This window comes from Panthera pardus, unplaced genomic scaffold, assembly GCF_024362965.1.
Source record: "Panthera pardus isolate Hobbes unplaced genomic scaffold, ASM2436296v1 HiC_scaffold_6, whole genome shotgun sequence".
Taxonomy (NCBI): domain Eukaryota; kingdom Metazoa; phylum Chordata; class Mammalia; order Carnivora; family Felidae; genus Panthera; species Panthera pardus.
In genome coordinates this window covers 47,772,932-47,794,769 of record NW_026526991.1, presented here as the reverse complement: position 1 = coordinate 47,794,769, position 21,838 = coordinate 47,772,932, and the positions used below count along the sequence as shown (strand labels likewise).

At 42.5% G+C, this 21,838-nt stretch overlaps 1 non-coding gene and 1 pseudogene across 1 annotated transcript; one reads left to right on the top strand and one right to left on the bottom strand.

The window, feature by feature from the left end:
- The first annotated feature begins 725 nt into the window (after positions 1-725).
- Positions 726-21,838, top strand: part of LOC109270270 (mitochondrial import inner membrane translocase subunit TIM14-like) — a 35,086-nt pseudogene continuing 13,973 nt past the window's right edge.
- LOC128775214 (U1 spliceosomal RNA) lies at positions 4,518-4,687 on the bottom strand. Its single transcript, XR_008419855.1, has one exon. It is a non-coding gene; the product is annotated as a U1 spliceosomal RNA (small nuclear RNA).

The window sequence follows — 21,838 nt, the reverse complement described above, 5'->3', positions numbered from 1 at the left end:
GTCAGACACTTAACCGACTGAACCACCCAGGTGCCCTGGTGCCACCCAGTTTCCATCTGCCTTTAACTATACCTGAGTAGGATTCTTTAACTCACAACTTTTTGAAAATAGCAAACGGATTAACAACCGAACGCACAAAATGGAATAAGTGCTATATGCTGTTATAGTTTTATGACTATGAGCTACCTTTAAAATGTGTGTGTGTGTGTGTGTGTGTGTGTGTGTGTGCATGTGTGTGTGTGTGTCGTCAGAACTGTAAGTAGACCCACTCAGGAAGGCACTGCTGGGATGGTTAGGTAGGGCTGGGGAGGAAGATCTCAAGCAAGCCAAGGAGCATGATTAACTCAAATCTATGCCAGAGGTCCCTGGGCAGCAAAGAAAACTTCTCAGTCCCAATGCAGTGTGGCTCCTTTTCTCTCAATACCCAGGATGAACACGTCTACCCGCCCACACCCCCCTCCCCCGGCCTCACTCTCTCCCTGTCAGCTTCTGAATGGCCAAATCCAGCTGCAGGGGTTTGTGCACACAGAATAGGATTCTCAGTTTCTGCCTCTTATTTCTCAGAGCTCACCCTCCAAGAGCATCGTCACACTGAACAGATTTTTTAAGAGATTTGCATCGCTTCTCCGTGCCTTCCTGCGAATGCCAGCTGCTGCCCCTATTGTGTAAAAGACACACCCCTCTCTTGCTTGCCTTGGAGCACTGCCTCTGCACTGGGCTACAGGATGACGCAGGATTTCACAACCACCCTCTCCTTTGGCCAGGAGCGGAGAGCTTCCAGGCAGCACACGTCCTGCAAATGGCCCCACTTGGCCTACACTAAAACGGTCCCTAGGATCAATTCGATAGGTAACTAACAAGAGATACGGGAAATGGGGAAGAGTGCCAAGGGTCTGGCTGGGCTGGATGTGACGCGTGAGTGGCAGATCATACCTGCATTTTTGTGTCTTCCTTCAGCATCACTGTGGGACTAGAGACTAGGAACAGAGACTAAGAATATTACGGATGGACTCGTGTTGGAGTGACTCATTGGGCATATCAGAAAGGCTGGGGGCATTCCTACTCCATGTTCAGAGAAATTCCACGTTGAAAAACTGACCACAAGAGGTGCCTGGGTGGCTCAGTCGGTTAAGCGTCATGATCTCATGGTTTTGTCAGTTCAAGCCCCGCGTCAGGCTCTGTGCTGACAGCTCAGAGCCTGGAGCCTGCTTTGGATTCTATGTTTCCTTTTCTCTGTCCCTCCCCTGCTCACGCTCTGTCTTACTCTGTCTCTCAAAAATAAATGTAAAAAAAAAAAACTGACCATGTTTAAAAAATTTTTTTAATGTTTATTTATTTTTGAGAGAGAGACCGTGTGAGCAGGGATGGAGAGAGAGAGAGAGAGAGAGAGAGAGAGAGAGAGGGAGACATAGAATCCGAAGCAGGTTCCAGTCTCTGAGCTGTCAGCACAGAGCCCAACCCAGGGCTCAAACCCACAGGCAGCGAGATCATGACCTGAGCCACAGTTGGATGCTAAACCGACTGAGCTACCCAGGCACCCCTGACCATGTTATCCAGGCTGAATAAAAAAACACTAATGTATTCAGGAAAGTGTCCATATCCCAGGTGAAAGACAAAGGCTTAACTAACTGAAGGTCCTAGGGAAAGGGTCTATAGTGTCTGGAAGATAAATTTCAATATAAAATAATCAGGAATATGAAGCAGTAATTTTACATACACATAGTAGAAAAGCATGCTATGGTTTTTTTTAATGTTTTTTTTTTTTTTTTTTGGAGAGACAGAGAGAGAGAGAGACACAGTGTGAGTGTGAGCAGGGGAGAGGCAGAGAGAAAATGAGACAGAATCCGAAGCACGCTCCAGGCTCTGAGCTGTCAGCACAGAGCCTGACTCGGGGCTTGAACTCACAAACCGTGAGATCATGACCTCAGCCGAAGTCCCACGTTCAACCGACTGAGCCACCCAGGTGCCCCAAAACATGCTATGTTTTTATCCATCTTAAATCTCCTATCGAAAATTTAAAAGTAAAAAAAAATTGGAAAAAAAAAAAAAAACTTCTCATGACCCCACTTTCCCTCTAGCTAACATCGCAAAACAACACTCCTCCAAAGAGCTGCCAACAGGTTGTCCCTAATTCCTTGACTGCTATTCTCTCATACCACCCCAATCAGGCTTCACTTCCATCACTGTGATGAGTGAAGGGCACCAATGACCTCTTCCTGGAAATATTTTCCTCATTTGGTTTCTGGGCCTCTGAACTCTCTTGCTTTTATCTCTCTGGCTCCTCCCTAGTCTTTTTGCTGGTCCCATCTTTTCTTCTCAGCATGTGACTGGTATAGTGCCCTATGCCTCCATCTGTCTCTTCTCTCTCCCTTGGTTGTCTCATCTGATCTTACGGCCTTGTTTGCCCTACGACTCCCACCTGTGTATTCCAGCCAGGCCTCGGCCCTCGTCTCTGGACTTATACACCCATCTGCCTTCTCCTTCCCTACCTGTATGTCTACTAGATGTCTTGTTCTGCTCTCCCACTCCACTCCGTCTCCAACACCAGGCTCACTCCATCCACAGCCCTCCACATCTCAAATGATGGCAATTCCATGACTCCAGTCACCGAGGCCCCAAAGCTTGTCGTCATCTTTGACGTCATCTTTGATGTCAAGCTCCTTTCTTTCATATCCCATATCTGATCCACCAGGAAATTCTATTGCATATACTTTCAAAATGTCTCCAAAATCTGATTGCTTCTCCCCAGTTTCATTCCTCACTCCCTGGTCACCATAATTCTCCACCCCCCCTTAGTTGTTATTGGCTCCTAACTGGTCATGTCACTCCTCTGCTCAAAATCTTTTAGTGGCTGCCTATTTCTTTCTGAATAAAAGTCGAAACACTTACAGTGACCTGCCAAGCCCTATAGGATCTTGCCCAGTTATTACTGATCTCACTTTTTACTATCCTCCCTCTCACTCACTCTACTCCAGTATTTTTGTTTTGTTTTGTTTTGTTTTACTGCTCCTTGAGCATAGCAAGCATGCCTCTACCTCAGAGCCTTTGCCCTGGTATTCACTCTGCCTGGAATGTTCTTCCCCACATGTCTGCATGGCTCCCCTCCACCCCAACCTTTTCTAGTATCTTCAAATGGCATCTTCTCCATGAGGCCTTCTTGAGAACCCAATTTAAAACTATCTACTGTATCCCTACTCTCCCTAGCATTCCCAATCACCCTGCCTTGCTTTATTTTGTCCTCATACTCCTTACCACATTCTAACACATTGATACCATAAAATATTTACTGTGTATTATTTACCACCCCTGTTTTGTTCACTGAATCCCAGCCCCTACAGCAGAGTTAGCAAATGCTAGGATTTAATCAGTATTATTGAATGAATTAGTCATACTAGTTATACAATTATACTTAATTATTGAATTTCAAAGCAATTCTTTTTACAAAGCCAATAATTCCATTATTTTCATGGAATAGATTAAAATTACACACTGTCATTAACAACTACTAATTATTTTCATTAATTCAGTGTCACTTGGCTGAGAATCATATAATCCTCTTCTGCAGATTCCAAAGTACCTGTCCTTTCTAAACTTGCTACAAGGGAAACTCTCTATCTGTACCCAAACACTGCCCGTATTATAAATCATAATAACCAGCCTCTGTGACTCAGACACTGGAACAATATGGCCACACACAGGGTTGTGGGATCAGGTTGCCACGGTAACCCTCTACTCCCATCTTCTCTGAGTTTAATTGTTCAGTTCTAAAATTGCACGCTCTTGAGTTCAGCCTGCTTCAACTCTGCCAGGCCTTAGCTGGCAGGAAATTAAGTGACAGTATTATTATTCACCATAATTACTTGCTAATGATAATTTATATTTAGAAATATGAGAAAATATAGAAAAGAGATATTTAGGAGAGCTTTTCAATCCATCTAATGCTGTTTAAATACCGGTACTAACTTTGCATGTTGTGAGAACACTATCTTTACTTTGCTGGCCCCCATCATGCACCACCCTGCCCCATGATAGACCTCTACCTTTCAGTTTATTGTGTTCCAGTGTAAGATAACTGAACTTGGCTCCTTGGTCTCCAGTCTTTTGGGAAACTCAAAGAAAAAAGTTGTTGGAGACTATATGATTGATATAGTTTAAGTTGTGGATAGTAAGTTTCCAGTTATTAAAAGGAAAATGAGCCAACAAAAAAACTGTTCAATTTCTTGATTATTTGGGAAAAGTAAGATAATTATCATTAAAAAATAATAAATCTGTAGTAGGTCAGGTAATAAAAATAAATGGCAACTTTTTAAAATAATCTTGTCCATTTTCAGGAACATAATTGTAATCTTTATAACCAAGTTAATTTCCTTAATAATGGCCTGAGGTTTTTTCATTTTTTGGTTTTATCTGTATTTTTTTAATGTTTATTTATTTATTTATTTATTTATTTATTTATTTCTGAGAGAGAGAGAGAGAGAGAGAGAGAGAGAATGCAAGTGGGGAAGGGGAGCAGAGAGAGAGAGAGAGAATCTTTTTTAATTTTTTTCCCTCACTATCACAAATTATGCTGTCGAGTTTCCCACATTTGGGGAAATCGCAGGGGTCACCACATCTGGAGTGCAATGGATAAGGCTTGCCCTGGGAAACCACCTTTGTGATCATGGTATCTCCCCTGCCAGGTAAGTATTTTTAAATTTTTTTTAAATGTCTTATTTATTTTCAAGAGGGAGACAGAATACAAGCCAGGGAGGAGCAGAGAGGGAGACATAGAGTCTGAAGCAGGCTCCAGGCTGAGCTGTAAGCACAGAGCCCTACTTGGGGCTCAAACTCATGAACCGCGAGATCATGACCTGAGCTGAAGTCAGATGTTCAACCGACTGAGCCACCCAGGTGCCCTTGAGAGAATCATAAGCAATCTTAAGCTCAGTGCAGAGCCCAACACAGGTGTCAATCCCACGACCCTGGGCTCATGACGTGAGCCGAAATCAAGTCAGACACTTAACAGACTGAGCCACCCAGGTGCCCCTTATCTGTATTTTTCAAATCAAAGAGAGCTACCAGCTCCGCACTTAAGCCATAACCCTAAGCCTTAACAGATCCTGGAAGCCTGGATCAAGCCAAGACAGTGGGCATTAGAGGGGAGGAGTGCAGATGTGAAAGGTATTTGCGAGATGGAATCATCTGTGAGTGCATACACGTATGGAGAGAAGGGAACAGTAAGGTTGACTCTCAAATTTCTGACATGAGCGAGTGGGTAGAAGAGTACCAACCATCGAGTTAAGGCACCTAACCTGGGAAGAGGCTTTTGCAGGAAGATGAAGATCTTTCATCATTTGGGGCACGTGGCCCGCTGGATGAATATGGTCAGTAGGCAGTGGTCAGATGAGAGGCTTGGACTGGTACTGTAGATTGAGAGTGAGCTGGGTAGGCCACAGAAACCAGTCCAGTTTCCAGATTTTGTGAGAATAATGACTGGGGGCTCTGCAAAGGCTATGTTTTATTCTACTTTATTCCAACCCTGTAAAGAATATACACCCACTGAGGTTACACAGACATGTAAACTGGAAATGGCCCCCTAGGCCAATGTCTGGTCCCAAGAGTCCCTAGGGGTGAGGAGTCTGTAGGTCAGGAGAAGCAGAATCGTGGGGCTCAGTCTGCTGTCTTTTGTCCTATTTTAGGCAGGGCTTGGGGTAGTCCTTGGGGACCTCCTGGCCCCATCTTTTCTTCTCAGCATGTGACTGGTATAGTGCCCTATGCCTCAGTCTGTCTCTTCTCTCTCCTTTGGTTGTCTCATCTGATCTTACAGCCTTGTTTGCCCTATGACTCCCACCTGTATACTCCAGCCAGGCCTCGGCCCTCGTCTCTGGACTTGTACACCCATATGCCTTCTCCTTCCCTACTTGTATGTCTACTAGATGTCTTGTTCTGCTCTCCCACTCCACTCCGTCTCCAACACCAGGCTCACTCCATCCACAGCCCTCCACATCTCAAATGACGGCAATTCCATGACTCCAGTCACCGAGGCCCCAAAGCTTGTCGTCATCTTTGACTCTCCTTTCTTTCATATCCCATATCTAATCCACCAGGAAATTCTATTGCATATACTTTCAAAATATCTCCAGAATCTGATTGCTTCTCCCAGTTTCAAATGTCCAGCTTGTCTCCATATAAGGAATTTCTTGCTGCACCTTAGCAACAGACTTCTGCATTTTATTTCTTGCCATACATTTGGCCTATTGGAGGTTTCAGTATATCAGGCCTCCTCCAGGGAGTTATCAGCACATAAATAGTAAACTGAGGCTTTGAGCTTGGATGAAATCCCAGGAAGGACAGAGTGAGAAAAGAAGGGGGCAGAGATGGAACCCTGGGGAACCCCAGCATCTAGGACCAGAAAGAAGACCAGTGAAGGGAACAGGGAGAAAAATGGTGGGGCAGATGGTGTTATGCAAGTCAAGGGATGGGGGCTTCAAGTAGGGAAGAGGGTTCTACTGTGCCAAATGCTGCACAGAGCAGTTAAATAGGGCTGGAGATGAGCCCAATGGGCTTGGCAGTTAGGAGGTCACTGTGACTTTGGCCAAGCCAAGTCTTATTCCTTCAAGTCAAGGAGCAATGCTGGACCAAGAGGTGAGGATAGGAATCTATGTTGAACTGGCTACAGGAGGGAGTCACAGGATTCAGTAATTTTTCTGTCCAGAAAACATAATTTATGTTATATATATTATATAAAATATAATTTATACTGAAACTATTTGCAGGTTTTAAGCCATCATTTAATTCATTGTCTGTACAGATAATATGGGGGGGGGGGGAGAAGAAAATACACCACAATTCTCACAGTGCTTGCAGTAGAATAGTGAGTTTATGAGTGTGTCTCCCTTTTTCTTCTCTTCTTCCTTCTTCCTCAAATGTTTAGTAATATGCTCATGTTGCTTTCAAGAGAGAAAACGTTTGAAGGGTAACAAAAGCATATCTTGCAAGGTATTCACTGGCAAATTCCAAATGAGTAAGGGATGACAAATATTGTTTCCAACTTTATTTGAAACTTTTACTCAGGTCTATTTTAATGTAGACGATTTGCATTTGAACATCAGAGAAAAAGTGTAGGTACGATATTTAAACCATCCACATAAGAGTAAGCTCTTAACCCTAATGCATTTTAGAATCACCTAGAAAGCTTTGCAGGAAGTATTGATGCCCAGGCCAATTATATCAGGATCTGGGGGTAAGGAGCACCTGGCTGGTTCAGTCAGAGGAATGTGCAACTCTGGAGCTCAGGATCATGAGTTTGAGACCCATGAGGGGTGTAGAGATTACTTAAATAAAACTTAAAAAACAAAACAAAACAAAGAATCTCTGAGGGGTGAAGCCTAAGTTTAGGTATTTATTAAAGCTACACAGGAGATTCTACATGCAGCCAGGAATGAAAGCGGCTGGATTAAGCTGCATAACAGGACTGTGTCTAAAAAAATCATTCCATTCTCTTTCCTCCTCCCCCTTCCTTTATAGATCAAGTCACCCTGACACAGTTTGAATGCATCCTATACCATTCGTTCTATCGGTCTGTAATTATTTATGTACGTATTTGTGTGGCTTTTCCATTAATGTCCGTCTCCCCCACTAGTCAGTGACTGGGGTGATGACAGGGACCTGATAGTTTTATGTACTTTACCAAGCTTCCAGCACTAGCCTGGCAGAGTGTAGTTGCTCTATAAATATCTGTTGAATGAATAAAACAGTATCAAAACGTTTACAGATCAGATGATGGGTATGTTTCACACTGGAAAATAAATTTTGTCTCTTCTCTCCCAAGGTGGGTCAGACTGGCCTGAAGGGAGAAATGGAACCAAAGGGAGCCACAGTCTGGCATTAGGCTCAAGCTGGCTAAAGCAAAGATGAATGGAATACACATTCACGAGAGGCCTGCTAGGAAGCCAAGAAGGACCTAAAGCTTCAAATTCTAGAGACAAGAATGAGAACAAGAGAAGTCTGGGGTTTGCAAGACAGACACAGGAAGCAAGTTCAGAGGGATACATGAAGAGCCCCCATCCCCAGGGCTGAGAGCCTTTTATGATGCCCAAATCCAATTTCCTGAGAGTTAAGGGCACCTATGCTGTCCAGACAAATTCCAGAAGGACCTTGTGAACCCCGAGATTCTATGACACTTAACTGTCAGATCAAAAAAATTAGATGATTGTGAGAAAGTATAACCTTTCGTTTCATGAATAAAACCCCCAAATCGGTGGTGAACCGATACTGTGTTCGTACATTCCCTGTTTCAAGAATGTGCACAACTAAGGGGAGAGAGGGCTTGAGATGAATAATAAATATAATGCCTTATTTAAAGAATATCTTAAGTCTATAATAGCTTCCAAAAATGTTGTATGGAAAAGCAAGTGTTTTAGGTAACCCTCATTTCTAAAATGATTCAGACACATGATTGATTTATTATTTAAAATAGTCAGAGGTTTAACTTTCCAAAGGTTGATTCTAAACACATTCACGCATGGCTGCAGGTATTGCCTACCTAGATATAAAAACAGAACTCGCTAGAGATTGCCAAGGACACATGAAGAACATCCCACAGTCTGTAAGTTAAGGGACAGTTTGTCCTTATCTTCCTATAGCCATTTACCTTTTTGTTTAAGACATCTGTTTGAGTGGGGTCATTTGGGATAAAACCTTGTAAATAAAAGAAGAAATTAGCAATGAAATAAAGCTTTTACAATTGTTTGAAAAGGGACCAAAGTATAGAAACCCACTTTTGTGAAAATGGCTAGAAATGAGAATTCTAGGTAAATTTTGAAAGGATAATAAGAGGTGTCATATTCTGAGAACTTCATCATGTAAACTGCATTTTCAGTGCAGTGGAATTGAAGCAGAAACAGGATTTTACAATTTCCAACAGGCTGGAGAAAAATTGTTTCCAAAAAGAAAGATTTTCTTAGTAAGTGTGAATTCTATTTTTACAAAGTGATTTGAAATCAAGGTTGTGAATCAATGAAGCAAACCACAAAGGATACCGACGGCAAGCCCTTTAATCAATAGGAACACAACTGTACAAGGAGTGGGTAGGCAATATGTTTCCAATCCTTAACATATCTTTAGTGGAATACAGTCCACACAGGCGGAAGAGTGCTCCCCTTAATACCACAGATTTCCGCTCACAAAAAGCTTTCATACTGAAGCAAGTGACAAGATAGAGTGTGTCTTTCTTCTCCTGGAGTCCCCAGCCTGTGTGGGAACGTGACTGATGTCGTGTTCTACCCAGCGTGCAGGATGTCACTTGACCCTCCGCTGCACAGACTGCCTCTGACATTTCTTTCTGAGCCTGCTTCTTTGCTGCTAGCCAATCCTTTCCCGAGACAGGAGCATCCATATTCCACCCTGCTTGTTGTCTGCTCTGCCACTTTGTCTGGCTCCAGCGTCCTTGCCGTATGACCAAGCTCCCATCTGGCTTCCTGAGTAGTTCCATCAGCATTCCTGCCATGACAGAGCCCACAGGAATCAGCAGAAGACAATCACTACCAGCAAAGCCTGGGATGCAGATGTTCACAAACCTCTAGGTAATATCCATCATCATCCGGCCCCAAGCTGGACGCGGCTGAGGAATAAATGAGTAACGCAGATGCTGCTGTTACTGAGAATGAGCCAGGCAGAAGCAAGATAGAAGTCCCAGGCAGACTTAGTAATTATTTATCTGCTGCCTGACTGTTCTTACATAAGAGAAAAGTAGCTCTTTGGTGTGAAAGGGGACACCTGAACTTAGAGCTGGTTGGAGTCCTGGGTCTCCCCTAGATCAACTATGTGATCTTGGGAAGGTATAATTTATTCATCAGTACCTAAGTTCAGCATCGCTGGGAGAGTTAAATGAGGCTCCTCGAGCTGAGCCAGGAGGTGCTTACGCCCATCTAGATCACCTCTCGGTGGCTTTGTGTGAAGCTGCTCTAATTCCATCTTCCCCAAGGCCCTCCACTCCTCAGTCCTCTCCTGGCTCCAGTTCTCATTACTGAACTTAGTACCTAAAGTATTCATGAGCTAATGCAACATATACTTAGGGCTCCTATTGTGTCCTGGACTGAGTGAAATGGGTACATTCCCTGCACTCGTGCAATTTACAAGTCAAATTGAAAGAACAGACATGAATTAAAAGATGATACAGGTGAATGAGTAACAAGCCCGGGGAAGTGCTGTGAAAGAGCAGGGCTATTGGAGTGAATACCAGGGCAACCCGGGCTTCAAGGAAGGATTTCCCAAGGAAATGATGGTTAGACAGAGAGATGAAAGATGAGAAGGAATTAACTAGATGAAAGGGCACTTGGGGAGGAGGTGGCAAAGAGTGTGACATGAAGAACTGAAAGAAGCCAGGGCAGCTGGCTTGGCTTGGAGACCATGCTTGGGATTTGGCCTCTATCCTGAGGGCAATGGGGAATCACTGAAGGGTTATGAGTAGGCTGACAGCAAAATCGAATCCGCATTTTGAAAAACCCACTGGGTGCTGTGTGAAGATTATATTGGACAATGAAAGAGTAGAAGTGCAGAGACTTGTGTGGAGGCTACTGCCGTGATCTGGGTAAGAACTGATGATAACCTAGCCTGAGGTGGTGACCAGCACAAGACAAGCACTGGATACTGGGGTGAACAGTACAGGCTGAGTCTCTCCCCTCATAGAGCTTATGGGGAAGACATTAAACTAGTATTCCCAGTGGGGACGAGTACGATAATGGGTAGAGAGTTCTCCAAGTGTACCAGGCAGAGGTTCTAGAATACTCTGCCAGTACTCCATCCCCTCCCAGTCCTGGAGCCCAGCTTTGAGACAGCTCTTCCCAAGGATAAGGTCTGTTCCTTGAATCCCAAGTTGGTGGCTCATTGATAAATCATCTAGTTGCTGACACATGCCTGGATTTCTGACTCTTTTTGGATTTTACCTCTTTGAAAAAGTGGACACCTGCTAAGCATCAGACTGCTTCCCATATCTCTGTACCTTGGTTCTCACCTTTCCAAGCCCTGGTCCAGACTAGAACCCATAGAACATCCAAGCTTGCCAGTTAGGACCTCTACTGTCAGTAGGTGTGACCAGGTCAGTCCAGTGTCTGATCCACCCCAGTGAGGGATTCTACACAAAATCTATGCTAGACCTTCTCCTGGTTAGACCCCTACCGTGTCCCACTGGTTCCCAAAATAAGGGATCAACTCTCCTCTAGCTATTCTTGATGAGACACTTTCATTAAAAACCTTTAGTTCCAGCTATGGAAACTTCTAGAAAATAGGGAAATTATACTTGCTCATCTTGATAGACTAATGACCAGTTTTGTTAAATTATTTTTATCATGATGAGAATGTCATAAAAACTTTGTTAATGTACATAAAAGCAGAAAAGAGATATTACATTTGAAAAGCACTCAAACGAAGTATTTATTGATATTCTTTTCTGAAACAGGTCACTTTCTGAAAAGACCAAAACCATCGTGGCTTTCATTTTAGATTTCAGTGTAAAAGAAAAGGAGATCCGGTAAAAATCCCAAACTCAGGAAGATGTAACATACATGTTCAAAGGAGTGGAAGCAGAATATTAGAATACGTGGTTAATTATGACTTTTCCACCTATAAAATTCCACGTGATACAGTGAATAAAAGAATTGTGCATGTTCAGTATTGTGGAATGATAATTTGCATCGATGGTGCATTAACCAATTCAAGCAAGCTTAATGATGACAAGCTTCGAGAGGAAAATAAGACTCTGGCTCAGTTAGAATAATGATTAATTCGCAACTGCAATTAACACTTTGGTCTCAGTAGAGAAGCTAGCTGGATGTGCGGCAGTGATGTAATCAGACTGTTTATGTCTGGGTTGAGCTGCATCAATGATGTAGGACACAGGGTACTGAATCTCTATTTTTAAAAAAAGAAAAGACAGGTTTTTTGGAACTAAGATTGATACAAAGATTTGTCTTTATGATATAATTTAATAGGTATTTTTGTACAGAACTAGGATCCTGCCTCCCCCATCAAACATACTACCATCTTTCTTCTGATTTCTTCAGGAAACTAACAAAAGACACGCAGGGATCCATAAACCATAACTTTTACTTAGGGCTCTCCCTCTGATCTTCTGTATGCTTGCAGAGCATTTCATGTAAATAGCTTCAATGTCTGGATTCAGATTTGGTTTTTAATGTGTGTTCAAAGGCCAGGAGCCCAGGAACGTGCAGGTGTTACTGAAATGACTGGCGTGTGATTACTGATGTTTCCACATTAGGCACAGATAAAGAGCGACTCTCTGGTTTATGGTTACAGCAGCTCTTTGCAGGGCCTGCCTCTGCAGTTTGCCTCTGGGAGTCAATAGGAGGGCACTTACCAGTCTGAGTGCCTTCTCTGCCCTCTGTCACATTGCTTGCCACACACTGGATCACAATCTATCCTCAGGGCCGACCACCAAGTGGCTGACTGAGTTAAACATTCATAGCAACTAAACCAGATCACCGCCAGGCTCGGTAATCAGTTGTTCCATAACTAGTGACCACAATGGCAAAATCCACCAACTAGTCAAATTTTGGTCGATTTGTTGAAGCTGGTAGCAGCTTCTGGTTTGGTGAGGGGCAGTGTGAGATGTGGAATAAGGGGTTATTAAGGAATCAGCCCAAACTGGGTTGGAATTTTTACTGAGCGTATCAACTGGATTGGACTGTTTCTTGACCTCTTTGACCTTGAATTTCCTTATCTGTAAAATGAGAGATAAGAAAGCCTACTTTGTAGACTGTTGCAACCATTCCAGATAACATATATAAAATTCTATCACAGAGGCTGGCATGTAGTAGGCACTCAGTAAAAGGTAGCTGGTTTTTGAGAACCCTTCAATCCATCCTCCCATTGGTGTCAGATGATACCTTCCTTACATACAATTTTCATGTTGCCTTTTTCTGTTGGCAGTTTGCTATCTAAATATATCTTCCTGGTCCATTCACTGTTATGCAAATGATCCTTCCTATGCTTGCCTGGGTTTTTCCAGGCCTGAAAAGTTCTCTTCATTCGCCTCTGTTTATCCAAATTGTTCCCATTTTTTGTTTATTTTGTTTTTTAAACCCAGCCCAAGCCCTAATTCCTTCTTTAGGGAAAGCCTGACTCACTGGCTTCCCACTCTCTTTGGTAATTGTTCCTGTAGTTATTAGTTCACTCTAAGTCACATCAGGATTTCTTTTTTTTTTTCTTTAATATTTTGTCATGTTTATTTATTTACTTTGAGAGAGGAGAGAGAAGAGGGGAAGGGGCAGGCAGAGAGGGAGAGAGAGAATCCCAAGCAGAGATTATCTGGGTTATCAGCGCAGAGCCCAATACAGGGCTCCATCTTAAGACCCTGAGATCATGACCTAAGCTGAAATCAAGAGTAAGAGGCTTAACCAACTGAGCCACCCAGGCACCCCTAAGTCACATCAGGATATCTTGGGTGCTAACCTTTTCACCAACAGATGGTAAGTTCCTTGGTGCTAGGACGGTATTACAAATTTTATCTTCCATGGTACTCAGTATAAAGCTAACCACATAATAGACTCTCATATTTTGGTTTACAGATACAGCATTATCACCTTCATGTTGATTTTACTTGATGAGTAAGTACCTGTAATATTCATACTTTTGTTGGACCCTAGAACACAGCTTTGAATGAAACAGAAGTCAAACTGGTTTTAAAGTCTTAGAATTCAGCTATAGAATCACAGAAACACTGCTTGCAAGCCATAAGTGTCCTACAAATTCAATCTGACCCCTGTAATTTTACAGTTGAGAAATGTGAAGATCATAGAGGTGAAATGACTTGTCCACCGCAGCCAGTTCACGTGGGATCCAAAAGGACAAGTTGAGTTTCTGACCTCTAGGCAGTGACACAAGAAGGGGGCAATTCCAGGAATGTCTAGTACTGAAAGGTACACACAATTAAGTGGATACTTGTAAAGGTTAATTGACTGTGTCAACTTGACAGGGCCATGGGCTGCCCAGATATTTGGTTAAATGTTATATGGGAGGACGGTTTGGAGGGTGTTTCTGAATGAATATTTGAATTGGTAGAATGAGTAACGCAACTTGCCCTCCCCAGTGTGGGTGGGTCTCATCCAATCTATTGAAGGCCTGAACAGAACAGAAGATGGATTCAGAGAGAATTTATTCTCTTCCTGACTGTCTTCAGTTTGGGATGTTGATCGTCTACTGACTGTGGGCTCAGGCATGGGAGGAAACTTGTACCATTAGCCTCTTGGTTCTCAGGCCTTGGGATTCTGACTGGAATGGTACCATCCGTTCTCCTGGGTCTTCAGCTTGTTGACCAATCTTTGGACTTCTCAGTCTCCATAACCACATGAGCCAATTCCTTATATATAATAAATCATATATATATAACTCATTGTGTGTTTTCCACAGGGCCACATAAGCCATCTGAATCTTAGTCCTTCAGTTGTAAAACAGAAAAAAGAAATGGGACTAGACACACATGCCTTGCCCCTCACCGGGTTGGTGTCAGATTTTAAGGACATAAAGGATATAAATGTATTTCATACGTAAAAATTAGTATTAAGATGTTGTCAGCTTTTCTGGGTGACTTTTAAAATATCACAGGAAGGCCACACATAAATGCTGTTGGCTTCCCAGGCTAGCATCTTTATGAGAGAACTTAGAAAACTGGTAGATGGATACTTTGCTGAGGAAGGATTTTGTACAATAAAGTAGTTTCTCCTAATTAAGTAGCAACTGCAGTTTGTTTCTGTTCCTAATAAAAATCAGAGCTGTGGGGCTAAAAAGTATTCTGGTACCTTGCTTGTTCCATCTATTTTCCTTCAGCAGGAGCACCTTGAAGCCACCTAAGGACTTAAATGACAGGAAGAAAGAAACAAAGAAACAAAAAGGAAGGGAAGGGAACTGGAGGGGAAGGGAGGGGAGGGGAGGGGAGGAGAGGAAAGAAAAAGAAAGAAAGAGAATGAAAGAGAGAGAGAGAGAGAGAAAGAGAAAGAAAGAAAAAAAAGACAGAAAAAAAGACAGAAAGAAAAGAAAGAAAGAAAGAAAGAAAGAAAGAAAGAAAGAAAGAAAGAAAGAAAAAAAAGAAAGAAAGAAAATTAAGTCAGGGCTTTTTGTTATAGTAGACTTTCCTTGTCATAGGGAGGAAAATACCTCCAAATTTTTGGGACATTTGCCTAACTGCATAGATAAGCTTTTAGAAAGGGCTGATAGTTGGGGCGCCTGGGTGGCTCAGTCGGTTAAGCGTCTGACTTCAGCTCAGGTCACGATCTCACGGTCCGTGAGTTCGAGCCCCACGTCGGGCTCTGGGCTGATGGCTCAGAGCCTGGAGCCTGCTTCCGATTCTGTGTCTCCCTCTCTCTCTGCCCCTCCCCCGTTCATGCTCTGTCTCTCTCTGTCTCAAAAATAAATAAAACGTTAAAAAAAAAATTAAAAAAAAAAAAAAACAAAGAAAGGGCTGATAGTAAGTCTTCTGTTAGGGGTTTCCTTGTTATCTTAAAGGGACAGGATATTTTTTTTTTAATTTTTATTTTTTAAGGGAGATAGAAGTTTATTGAATACACCACAAGGGAGCAGTGGGCTGGACAGTGGAGAATAGGCTGTCTTACAGATATTTTTATAGCATTGGTTTTCATTCTGGTTTATGATATTCTAAGGCATCTCCAAAATCTCTAAACCAATTACTTTTTATTTACTTTTTGGTTAAAAAATAAGAAGAGCTCACAGAGTATTTTTAACAAAAGTGTATGATTGAAGGGTCTCAAAGTCAAACAACTCATTGTTTGATTCCAAGAATGCTAAGGATTACAGCCCAATATTGACTGAACTAAGGTATACAATAGAGTGAATGCAAATCAGAAACATCAGGCTGCAGAGAGAGCACCAGACTGAAGCCAGAGTTTTAGGAAGAGGTGAGCTAAGCTGTACAACATCTGTGACTGATAGAAGTAAAGAGTAGGTGAACTTTCCCCAATTGTAGATAATCCAGATTTGGCTGGAGAGCACAGTTATCTGTGCTCAGAAACTACCAAGTGGATTCCCAGGAATCAAGTGGCAGCAAAGAATGCCATCACAGAGAAATGAATGATGGGTGAGGAACATCTAGAGCAGTGGTTCTCGGTTCTAGCTGTACATTGAACCATCTGGGGAGACTTTTTTTAAAAATCATGATATCAGGGGTGCCTGGGTGGCTCAGTCAGTTGAGCGTCCAACTTCGGCTCAGGTCATGATCTCGCACTCCGTGATTTCCAGCCCCGCGTCGGGCTCTGTGCTGACAGCTCAGAGCCTGGAGCCTGCTTCGGACTCTGTGTCTCCCTCTCTCTCTGACCCTCCCCCATTCATGCTCTGTCTCTCTCTGTCTCAAAAAAATTAAATAAACGTTAAAAAAAAATCTTTAAAAAAAAAATCATGATATCAGTCTATCACCCCTTAGATTCTGATTTAATTGGTCTGAGAGCCCAAGCACACCATTTTGTGTGTGTGTGTGTGTGTGTGTGTGTGTGTTGTTGTTGTTCTATTTTAAAGTTTCTCAGTTGATTTCACTGTGTAGCCAGCATAGAGAACCACGGGTCTAAGTTATCATAGCTACATGTGATTAACAGCTATAACTAGGGTCATCCCTTCTCTAGACCAATCCCATACCCAAACAGTAACTCCAAGTAAGGAAGTTAATATATGGGTGCTGTTGACTCTACTCTGACCTAAGTTAAGTACGACTTTTGCACCTGGGCAAGCAGGGCCCTGGTGCTTCTTCTTTGTAGCACTTTCCTCAAAATTTTCCCGTCTCCATTCAGTGCATGGAATCCAAGACTAGACCAGGATTTGTGTGGATCCTGGTCTCCACTTCTATTTGGGGCATCTCAGCACCATACCCCCCAACCCTTCCTACTCAACCAGAGGGGTTGGCCAGATGACCCAAAGAGCTCTGGTATCTGTACCTTTGGAGTCACCTTGGAAGCCCATGAATAGCTCCAGTTCCAAGAAGACAGTAAACATATGGCCCCACTGTCCAACAGGCACTTTTCTCCCTTGCAATTATGTGAAATTGGGCCACTAGAATGGTGCTGACACACTGATACCAAGTGACTCAAATTGGCCCATATACCCAGGAGTGATCTTAACTCATTCGCTTGAAATAATCCTCGTATCTTCCCATGTTTCTTTACAGTTTCTCCTTTCGCCAGCTTCCCCCAAACCAAATTTCTTCTGATACCTCATTCTCTGCAGAGTCTGGATTTCTTGCCTCTAAATCCCAGTGTCCTCATGACTTAGGCATTAATATCAGCTGACGACTATCTTGAAAGCCAACTGTATATACAAAGACCTTCCAGGTATTGGTGATTTAAGTCCCACTGATTACCTATCTTGAGCCCTAGATACCCAGGATTCTGGATTCAGCACAAACAATTGTCTAATGGTATTTCCGTATTTCTGTCTCCCCTCCCAACCCTTTTACCTCTTTCTCCCATGGAAGCTGATGTCCCAAATTCAGTCTTGTCCCCTGTCCTTGTTCCCATGTTCAGACTTGCAGGCTTAACAGTGAATCTACTTACATTCTGGTCCTGGCCTCCAGTCTATACTGATTGTCCTTATTGAAGACCATAATTATGACAGATGCTGTAAAATTCTTGCTAGAGCAAGAATAATAAGCATCGGGATGTAGACCCTTCAAAATTACCCAAAGCAGGTAGTAAAGAACAAATGAAATAACTGTTTTTTTACTGACATAACTGATATTTGCTGAAGCTATGGCCCAAGATAGTGATGATAGCGGGTAACATTTATTAGTCATTTGCTCAAAAATAATTTTTCACACACACACACACACACACACACACACACACACACTTTAGATTTTACAGAGTGCCTATCATATTCCAAGTACAATAACCCCATGAGTTGGGCATTTTGCTGTTATTGTTATTTTTCAGATAAGGAAGCTAAGGCAAAGAGAGGCTGAATAATTTGCCTATGGTCAAATTAGTACTAGAGTTGAAGCAAGAGACCAGCCTGTCTAACACAGACCCCTGTCTGTTACCACGTCAAAACACCACCTCCTGATGAGTTTTACCTGAAAAAGGCAACTTTTCTTTTCTAACACGTATACCAAATAAACTCTGAATATTTGGAAGGATGGTGTTTTCCTTTTCTACTTAAATATGCAAACCCATTGGGTCAGTGAAGATTCTCAAGGAAGAGTCTAGCAATACGTGCGGAAAAATTGAGAATGAATTGCGTACGTTAAGAAAATTTCTGATAAACATTAGTTTTTATTATTGTATAGAGATGTTTAAACATACATTAAAATTTATTTTCATTTTAAATATTAAATTCATTTGTGTGTCATATGTTTTATTGTTCTGGCAACTGATGCCTATTTAATAAGATGAGGCTCCCAACTACCATCCCGGCAGGCTTCCTTCTGACAAAGAAATTCAAGAATGATGCTGAAGAATAATCCCCTCTTCCTTCTGCGCTTACACCCGCTCCCCCCCATGTTACCCTCCCACTTGAACTTGCAGTTAATCAAAATGTATCTAAATTCTAAGATCAAGTAGCAATGGAAAAAGTGACTTATTTTTCCAAGTCTGAAAATCTGACATGTGTCTTTCCAACCACCGTAGCTCATCCGGTCTAAGGCAAACTCCCTCCGTGATTTATTTATGTAATTTAAGGATTCCTGAGAATTCCCATTACTGAATAGTCAGTTAGGAGTTTGTTACTTTTCCAATCTATGAAATTCCATAGTGGGAACATTTAAACAGACTGGAGGAGAAGAGTTTTGCTGAAGAAGAAAACTCTGTGGTAGATTTTAGATGTGATTTGTTAAGTAACATAAATCAGCATAAGAATCACTTTGGGGGCACCTCGGTGGCCCAGTCGGTTGAGCGACTGACTTCGGCTCAGGTCATGATCTCGCAGTTCATGAGTTCAAGCCCCGTGTCGGGCTCTGTGCTGACAGCTCAGAGCCTGGAGCCTGCTTCCGATTTTGTGTCTCCCTCTCTCTCTGCCCCTCCCCTGCTCATGCTCTGTTCCTCTCTGTCTCTTAAAAAAATAAAATAAAACATTAAAAAAAAAAAAAAAGAATCAGTTTGGACACAGTACAGAGAACAAAAAGTAAGCTATTTTCTTCATATAAGAACACTGTAGCAACAGGACCATAACCTTCTTATGGCTGATACCTAATGGTTGAACAAAGTATCTAAACATGTAGGTTGATTATTTATAAATGAATATGTAATACTATTATATTATTATGATGATGTTTATTACTATGTTATTTTATTTTTTAATTTTTTAATGTTTTTATTTTTTTATTTATTCTTGAGAGAGAGAGAGAGAGAGAGAGAGAGAGAGAGAGAGAGAATGAGCAGGGGAGGGGCAGAGAGAAAGGGAGACAGAAAATCCAAAGTGAGCTCTGCACTGACAGCACGAGCCCAACTCACGAACCATGAGCTCATGACCAGAGCTGAGGTTAGATGCTCAATCCAGTGAGCCACCCAGGCACCCCTGTTATTTCATTATTTTTGATGTAAATGTAAATTTATTATATAAATGTTTCAAGCAATACAGTGGATTTTTTTTTTTTTAGGTAAATTCTTATGGATCTATCATTTGAGAAGGATGATTTTATACACTTCCAGGCTCAGGCCAACATTGATAGGCTGACAACAATTGAAATACTACTTTGGCGTGGTTGCTAAGCAAGACTCCTCGCTCTAAAGGCAAATGCACTCTGTGTCTCTTACTGCCCTCTTTTGGCCGGAGCAAGATGTGCTGACTTGAGTGGAATTGTTTATTCAGTAACCTAAAGATCTGATTGTAGTAATAGATGTCCAAGGCACTCCGTACAGGTTACCCTCCAGAACACTTTGTTCTTAAGATTTGACACTAACATCAATTGCCACCTACCATAGAGTGTGGTGGTATGTGAAAATATTTCTAGAGATGAACCCAGAGCAAAACACCTGTAGATGCATCATTTCATTTGACAACCCCCTAATCTTGCAAATAGGTAGTAGAAGCTAAATTCTACACAAATTTGAGTTCAAAGTTTGTGCTTGTCCCACATCACCATGCTGCTTGTCTTTCCTATAATCAAAGCAGGTGTGAGGTCCCTCCACCACATTATTTCTTCTGCCTAGAACACTTTCACTTTCCTAAGTTAAAGAAACGACTTTGATAACTACTCATCTTTCATAGTGGGATGCCACTAAATATTTAACATTGGTAAAACCAGACATAGGGTATTATTTAGAGGTAACAATCAGGAAAATAGAGGAATGAATAGTTAAAAATGGTTATCTAACCAAGTGGGGCTAGAAATGGGGCAAGAAGGGAGACAGGAGTCATTTAATTTTTGTATGTGTGTGTATCAGTTTTATAATCATCTTCCTAAACGTTTAAATCTTTCATAAATAGTGTAGTTCAGAGACACCTGAAGAATCATTCCTGTGCCTGGGGAATGGTAAGGTGTTGTGGTATATATACTAGTGAGGGTAAGCTAGCTGCTGTAATAAGTTGATCCCCAAATGCATGATGGCCCCAACACCATGGGAGGTTATTCTCTCTCTCAGAGCAAGGCAGTTCCAGGTAAGTGAGGCGGCCCAGAAGAATGGGAGGAGGGGAAGAAAGAGATGCTGTGTTACACACAGTTATTCAGGGACCCAGCTGGCAGAGGCTCTGCTATCTTCAGCACCTGGTTTCGAAGGTCACCTGAGAATCAAGAGCAAGCCAACAGAAGGGAAAAGAACATGGACAAGTATGCACGGGAGGATGTTTATGGGCCAGCCTGGTGGTGGTGCACCTTACTTCTGCTCACATTCCATTGGTTGGAACTCAGGTCAGGTGGCTACACCTAACTGCAAGGGAGGCTGGGAAATATGGGTCAGCAGAATACCCAGGAAGAAGAGAGTGTGGATTTTTGGTTGGCAGATAGCAGTTCCGTCACAGGCGATAGCCATATTTACCTCTAAGGTTCCTGCTTCTGGGGACCCACAGTCGTGTCTAATGATACTAGTATAAAACCTTTCTCCCCAAGGAGAGACTGTAGAAGATGGTTTGGGTACATCTCCTTGGCCCAGCTCTGATTTCAGCCGAAGTTGAGCAGTTCTCGCGCTCACTGCCAGTATCCCACACTGCGTGCCCTTGGAACCCCCAGCTATTCTGCCTCTGAGGTTTTTCTGAAGCCACAAGAGTTGCTTTATCCCTTGCACAAAACAGCCCTAAAGTACAGGGGAATCAACACCCTGGGGACAAACCTCTACCAATGGTGGGCAGAGCAGGTGGATTCCAAGGAACATACTGCACGGGTTTTCAGAAAGTTTCCAGTGGAGTCGAGCCCCAGTCACTTGGTGGTAACTTAGGTGACTAATGAGCCACTTACTTTTTCCTCCTGTCCTGTGACACTCTCTGCTTCCTCCTCATCCCTGCCTCAGTCATCTTCCAATTGAACTACCTGAACTCAAGTCCTTGTCCAAGGCTCTGCTTTGGGGAAGAATCACCCAAACTAAGACAGAAGAGTTAAATGCTTCCCCTGTCTTCTCAAAAGAGGGTACTCTAGGAATTTAGGAACCTACCCTGAGAAAAGACCGGGGAAGGATTTCTTCTCTATTTCGGAATCCTAGGCTCAAATCTGTAGAAGGTATTACTGGAGCAGCTTGGAGGTGTACATAACAGATACCCGGCTTAACTCCCGAACACTTGCTAATGTTCTCTCCCAGTGGGAATTGTACACTTGACAGAATAAGGCCCTTTTGGGGACTGTAAGAGCCACAGTCTATGTGATTTGTTTGCAAGAAACAGAAACCACTTCAAGGTGGCTTATGGAAAGAGTTTCATT